Source organism: Meriones unguiculatus, chromosome 14 (genome assembly GCF_030254825.1).
Source record: "Meriones unguiculatus strain TT.TT164.6M chromosome 14, Bangor_MerUng_6.1, whole genome shotgun sequence".
NCBI classification, from domain to species: Eukaryota; Metazoa; Chordata; class Mammalia; order Rodentia; family Muridae; genus Meriones; species Meriones unguiculatus.
The window spans coordinates 69822662-69829854 of NC_083361.1; the positions used below are offsets into that span (position 1 = coordinate 69822662).

The 7193-nt window shown below is 47.6% G+C and overlaps 1 pseudogene; it reads right to left on the reverse strand.

The window, feature by feature from the left end:
- Nucleotides 1-4872: 4872 nt before the first annotated feature.
- On the reverse strand, nucleotides 4873-5928 carry LOC110546328 (glyceraldehyde-3-phosphate dehydrogenase-like; annotated as a pseudogene).
- Nucleotides 5929-7193: the final 1265 nt, after the last annotated feature.

A 7193-nucleotide genomic window follows, 5' to 3' on the forward strand; every position in this document is an offset into this window, starting at 1 on the left:
TGTCAGTAAAAGTAAAAACATACAAAACAAACAAGTAATACATGAGAAACCCCAAACAATGCAAAATAAGACACATGTAGGCTAACCATCCACCTCAATGTAGCAAATATTTACTGAACGCCCACTACGTGCCAGATTGACCGCAGATGGGGTGGCTGGCACGGTTAGTTTATCAGGCACACAGCCCCACTCCCACACTCCTCCCAGCTGGGGCTGGGAGACCTTGGTGGTTCTGGTTCCTAGAGCCTGCCTCGAATTCACCAGTCTCAAGCAAAGTCTTCTTGCAAATCTCGGTCCTCACAGTAGGTAACCACCTACTTCACACTGATGCTCAGTGGTGAGCTTCCTGGCTGCCCTACGAAGCCCTTCCCCAAATCTTTGGCTTCTGCTGTCAGGCCCACCTGTGGTTCTTTCCTACCTCCTGTGTAAGGCAGAGAAGCATGGTCTGGCCATTGGCTGGGGAAGGAAGATACCAAGGAGATGGCCATCCTAGCCACCTCTCACAGGGCTGAGTCTGTTGCTGTCCTCACCCACTGTCACGTGAAGAATGACACAACAGAACAGTCCTCAGAACATCTCTTTGAATCAAGATAGTATTGCTCTAGTCACATGAAAGAGCGGCTGACCCCTGAGTCACCCCCACCCACAGAGACTTCTTCCTTTCACCATTTTCTCTGTTGTTCCTTGTCCCCTCCTGCAATGGCCAAATCCATTCCACCCTAGGATGGTCTGAAATACGAGGGTTGCTTCTTTAACGAACCTACTCCACCTTACACACTTTTGTTCTGTCCTGTATGCATTCTCATTCTCTTCGCAGAGAATGTTGTTCTTTTTGTATACTTCTTCAATCTACTGACTCCTCACCCCTCCAAAGGCCCCATAAAGCTGGGCGTCTGACCTGCTTCACTGAGAGCTCCCCTTAAGTTATGTGTTCATTGCATTTACTGGTTTATGACTTTGTCTTCTTCTAAACAAATTGATTTTTTTTCAATCGGGGCAAAACGTATAAAATTGACTAGTTTAATCAGCTAAGCAACACTGAGTATCTTAATAGTATTATATAATACTCAATACTGTCCATCTTGAAGATCTTTTCGTTAATCCCAAATCAAAGTAAGTTTTTTAATACTTAGAAAGTAGGAACACATTAACCTGGTTTTTATTATTAGTTCTGCATGTGGCAAGTGCTTTTAAAGACCATTTTCTGTTGGCTGGGCATGGTGGCTCACACCTTTAATCCCAGTACTCCAGAGGCAGAGGCAAGAGGATCTCTCTGAATTCAAGGCCAGACTGGCCTACATGGTGAGGTCCTGTCTCAAGGCAAACAAAACTAAAAACTATCAAAACTAAAAACAAACAACAAAAGGCTCTAAGAGCATGGTACAGGCACCTTGGCAAAGGTTCCTGGGGCTGCTCAGACCACGGGGCCACAGCTCTGTAGAGAAGCAGAAAAGGAGCTGCAAGGTTCTAAGAGGCCAAGAGAATGGAGTCCTCCCTCCACTCTTTCTCTCTCTCTCCCTCTCTCCTTCCCTCCTTTATTTCCTCTTCCTCTTTTTCCCCTCCCTCTCTTTATCCTCTTATTTTTTTGCACACATTACATGATGTGACCACCATGTAACGAGGCTTTATTTCTAACAATATGTCTCCAAATTAACTCACTGAGGTAGTGCCCCGTGACCTCCTTGCCTTCCACCAGGCTCTTTCCTCTACAGGTGCCACATCCCAACATTGCCATACTCCCCAACCATCTGGAACGTGACCTTTGAGGCAAGACGTCAGACTCCATATAAACCACAGCAGGGTCCCATAAATAATCTTGGCTAAAGCTGTGCTCATGGGACACACCTGGAGGCTTGTATACTTAGAGGGCTGAAGCAGAAAGATTGCTGATACCACAGGTTCAAGAGCAACCTGGGAGACACAGCAGAAGTCCATCTCAAAATAGTAAATAAACTCCTGGCTAGTCAGAGTAGTGGAGATAAAAGATAAAAGATCCCAAAGAGCACTGATACCAGTTTTTCAAACTATGCCTTCTAAACTTTCCTACTGAAACAACGAGGAAAAGTCAGCTCTACCGAGGAGGAAGAAAAGATATATGGATTTATTCTAGCTGGATCTAAATCAGACTAAGCCTTTGACCTTGGCCACGGGGTCTAAGAGCCTCCCAAGCCCTAACAGGATGAAGATGAGTCCTTTATCACATCTTCTGCTTCGCCCCCAGACTTCTGTGGCATCCCAGCCCAGGTTACAAAGCGATTTTGGAGGAGGCGCCGGCTGAGCCGCTTACTGCTGGATAAGACTCCTCAGCAGTAGAGCGGTGTTTCCCCAACTTGCCTCATCGCCTGACTCATTTAGGCATTTTTTTAAACTCAGCTCTGCCTGGGTAGAGTATGAGAGAGTGCGTGTTTCACAACGGCCTGGAGTGATTCTTCAGAAAAGCAGGTTTGGGAAAGAATGAGGGGAAGTGTTGCGTTGGCAAGAGAGGCTGAGTAAGCTTCCTGGGGCTGCGAGGCGAAGGCTCCTTAGCCAGACTCGCTGGTTCCTGGAGGTGATCAGACCACTACGCTGCAACTATGGTCCCTTGCGGCGTCCTTGGGGCCTCAGCTGTCTACACGCCTCTGGTGCTCCTTCCACATCTCCCATGTACACCTGGATACCTTTGCCTCTCACTTCCACCTCTGCTGCTAAGGCCTTGGATGATCCCATGTTCTGGCAGCCCGTCCCAGCCCGAATTCCCTGCAGTGGAGGAAGAGCAATGAGACATAGTCCTGATTTAGAACAAAAGAGCCCTGCATTCTTTGGCCAGGTATTAATTAGAGACTGGCTACAGGCAGCTGGTGACATCATGTTCCACCTTGGGATCCAGCTGGACAGTTTCATGGAAACCAGTTGGGAAGCTTATCTCCTGAATCGGATGTACTGTTTACAGAAGGAGACACTGGGTACCAACAATAATTGTTGAAGCTCAAATTCCACCTCGCACCCTGGTGAGACAAGTCAGCGGTGTGGAGCTGGGAGGCTCATCTGGTCAGATTGTTCCATGTTCTCTAACCCACACACAGCACAGCCAAACGACAACCGCTGACCCCCGCGACCAACCCTGTGGACGACAGTTAGAAGGACAATCAGCTTGATGGATGGGGTTTGCATCGAGAGCTTGTTTCCTCCTTTAGACGAGGAAAGACTTTGTCTTAACACAAACCTGTGGAACAGGCAGAGTCTTCATGGGTACCAGTGACTGCTCTGTCCCGTGCTCCTTACGTGTGGGAAACACTGGGCTAAAAGCATCTCATGGGCTCTTCACTGCTTGTTTTTCAGCAGACCTTTACCACACCAATGTGATTTCAGAAACCCCTCAAGATGAATACGATGTATGACATTTCCTAAATTAAGTGAATTTATTAGCAACAAAGGCTTAAGTAGTTTCCCAGAGAAGGCGCTTCAGGGACTGCTGAAATAAAGGACACTGGCTCCAAAGAAATAAGCAGTTGCCACAAGACTGGTCCTTTGTCCTCTTACAGGATCTGTTCTATGTGACCATGCACTTTGGGGGTTAAGTGTAGGCTAAGGGGAATGGCTGAGTTGTGCAAAGTGGCTGGATTTTTATCTGGGATCTCGTGCTTACTAACTCCAGACATTTTTAACTATCTGTCCTGTGCCTCAAGATGCCAGGTATGAAAGGCTGTGGGGGAGATTAGATGAAGGCTCACACTGAGTTACTGTGAAGTCACAGCAGCACTGTCTCCTGATGGGAAACAAGCCCATCTGGGTTCCAGCCTTGATATCCGGGCAGGTAAGCCAGTGGGTGCTGTGGTGGGCACAGTGAACTTGACTTTGGGAGAACAGTGAACAGAAGAGTAAGAATAAACTGAAGAGGATCATTATGTTCAGACTATCTGGGGACACAGCATCTGGTGCAGGCTAGAACAACAGGCCCACCACAATGCTGGAGAAAGTTCATTAAAACATAATGAAGAAGAAGAAGAAGAAGAAGAAGAAGAAGAAGAAGAAGAAGAAGAAGAAGAAGAAGAAGAAGAAGAAGAAGAAGAAGAAAAGAATCAAGTCAACCTTACAACAAGTTATATAGAAATGCATACTTATAGGGCTCAGTAGAAGAGCATCTGGCTAGCGTGGCCCAGGCTATGGGCTTCATAGCCAAGGCTGAGGGAAAAGAAGAAATAGATGTTTATGTGAGTCATTCAGTACACACACACACACACACACACACAGAGGAGGGAGAGAAGAGGCCCACAGTTTCTTTCAAACATTATTGTCTGTGCCCTGCAGTGTCTAAGGGAAGCCTATTGCTCCTCAACTGTCTTAGGAAGCTGACAACCAGTGCTTCGACTCCGGACAATGTGCAAAGTGAACGTCACTGCAGTCTCCAGGTTCTTCCTGCAGAGCCCCAGGAAACAGAACTTCCCTTTAGAATCTCAGTGATCTCCCTGACACTTCACTACTGGCATCCACTATCATTCAGCAATAGGGGCCACTACAGGCAAAGGAGCTGCTCAGGAACACTTTGAAAATGGTTTCAGTAGGAACAAAATGTTACGGCACCTGCCCCGCACTGCAGCCATCTTCAGATTAGAGATCGACTTACTCAAGGTCCCACAATGGCCAAAGCTGAACTTAGGGGTCTGCTCTGGGGAAAGTGGTTTGGTTTCTTTTTTTGTGGATGCAGTGAAGTTTATTGATGGTATTCAAGAAAGTAGGGCTCCTTGGGCCCCTCCTGCTACTCTGGAGGTCTGGGATGGAAACTGTGAGGAAGATGCTCAGTGTCAGGTGCTGAGTTGGGGCAGGGATTCCTCAGCAGCCGAGGGCCTCTCTCTTGCTCTTGTGTCCTTGCTGGGGTGGATGGTCCAGGGCTTCTTACTCCTTGGAGGCCATGTAAACTATGAGGTCCACCACCCTGCTGCTGTAGCCATATTTATTGTCATACCAGGAAATGAGCTTTACATTGAGGAGCTTTGTCATTGAGGGCAATGCCAGCCCCAGCCAAAGAGTGGGAGTCACTGTTGAAGTCACAGGAGACAACTTAGTCGTCAGTGTAGCCCAGGATGCCCTTTAGTGGGCCCTCAGATGCTGGCTTCACCACCTTCTTGATGTCATCATATTTGGAAGCTTTCTCTAGGCTGTATGTCAGATCCACGATGGACACACTGGGGGTAGGAACATGGAGGGCCATGCCAGTGAGCTTCCCGGTCAGCTCTGGGATGACCTTGCCCATAGCCTTGGCCGCACCAATGGATGCAGGGATGATGTTCTGGGCAGCCCCATGGCCATCACGCCACAGCTTTCCAGAGGGGCCATCCGCAGTCTTCTGGGTAGCAGTGATGGCGTGGACTGTGGTCATGGGTCCTTCCTGATGCTGAAGTTGACATGGGTGACCTTGGTCAGTGGGGCTAAACAGTTAGTGGTGCAGGAAGCATTGCTGACAATCTTGAGTGAGCTGTCATACTTCTCAGGGTTCATGACCATCACAAACATGGGGGCATTGGAGGAAGGGGCGGAGATGATAACCCTTTTGGCCCCACCCTTCAAATGGGCCCCCACCTTCTCCATGGTGGTGAAGACACCAGTAGACTCCACATCATACTCGGCACTGGCATCTCTCCATTTGATGTTAGCGGGATCTCGCTCCTGGAAGATGGTGATGGGCTTGCCATTGATGACAAGCTTCCCATTCTCAGCATTGATTGTTTTGTGCTGTTGAACTTGCCATGGGTAGAGTCACACTGGAACATATAGGCCATGCAGCTGAGGGTCATTGATGCCCACAACCTCCACTTTGCCAGATAAGCAGGCAGCCCTGGTAAATAGGTAGTCAATGAAGGGGTCATTGATGGCCACAATCTCCACTTTGCCAGATAAGCAGGCAGCCCTGGTAAATAGGTGGTCAATACGAGCAAATCTGTTCACTCTGAGCTTCACCGTGTCTAAGGGACAAGGCAGGCACTGCATGAGAAGATGCAGCTGTCTCTGGAACAGGGAGGAGCAGAGAGCCATGGTTTGGTTGCTTTACAAATCACAAAGCGGTAAGTCTAAAAAGAATGTCTGGGAAGTGGTCTGGAAAATGTCAATGCCAAGCTGCAATGATTTTAAGGAGTGACTCAACTTTTAGGAGGGACAACGTATTGATATGTGCAGAGTGACCCCGTTTCCAGACGTAAGTACTGAGTATCTACAGTTTGTTTCAAGGCCATCTGACAGGTGAGAGAAGTGGACTGGGGTAGAAATGAAGCTGGAGGAGATATGAATGGCTAACCGTTGATGCTTTGGGTAAGCACGGTGCAAATTATTGTTCTAGCTCTACACACGATAAGTGGAGTTTTCTATTAAAAAAAATCAAAAACGAACTCATGCCGAGAGGACAAGTCATCTGATATAAATCTGTAATATAATGTGCATTTTAGTCTTTCATCCACTCGTTCATATCGTGGTCACATGCATAATAATTGTAAAATTCACATAACATAAATTTAAAAAATATTTATTTGTACATTTCTTTTGTGTGAGGTGAGGGCAGTATGTGCTGTGATGTATCTGTGGAGGTCAGAGGACGCCTCGAGGAAGCTGGTTCTGGGGATCAGTTCAGGTCATCAGGATTGGCACCACGGGCTTGTACCTCCCACGCTGTCTTGCCAGCCCAGATTCCGAATTTTAAAGCATGCAGTCTAGCAGCTGGGACTTCACACACTGTTCTGTAGTTGCTTAACTTCTCATTTAAATCTTGGAGATGGTTCTATAATAACAAAAGCACTCTTTTTTTTTTTTTAAAGATGTATTTTATCGATGCGTGTGTCTGAATTATATGGCACATGAGTACAGGTGCTCTCAGAGAAAAGGGTGTCTGGATCCCCAGGATCTGGGTTAGAGACCATTATGGGTCACCCAACATGGGTGCTGGGAACGAAACTCTGCAAGGGGAGCAAGCAGCTGCATCCACTGAGCCATCTCTCCGAGCCTTTCCTTTGCACAGCTGCACGGCGCCTCATTCTTTCACCCGGGGCTCTACAGTGAGTTCAGTACTCGGGGCCTGCAGACATGAACACGGTAGGGTCCCTTTCTGCTGCCTTTGCCAGGGAGAGGCTGGAAATGACTTTCCAGAGGGGGATAACAAATGAGATGGTTAGCTTCAAAGTTAGTCCTAATCTCTGATACCTCCACAGCCACACCATGTGGAAGGGAAA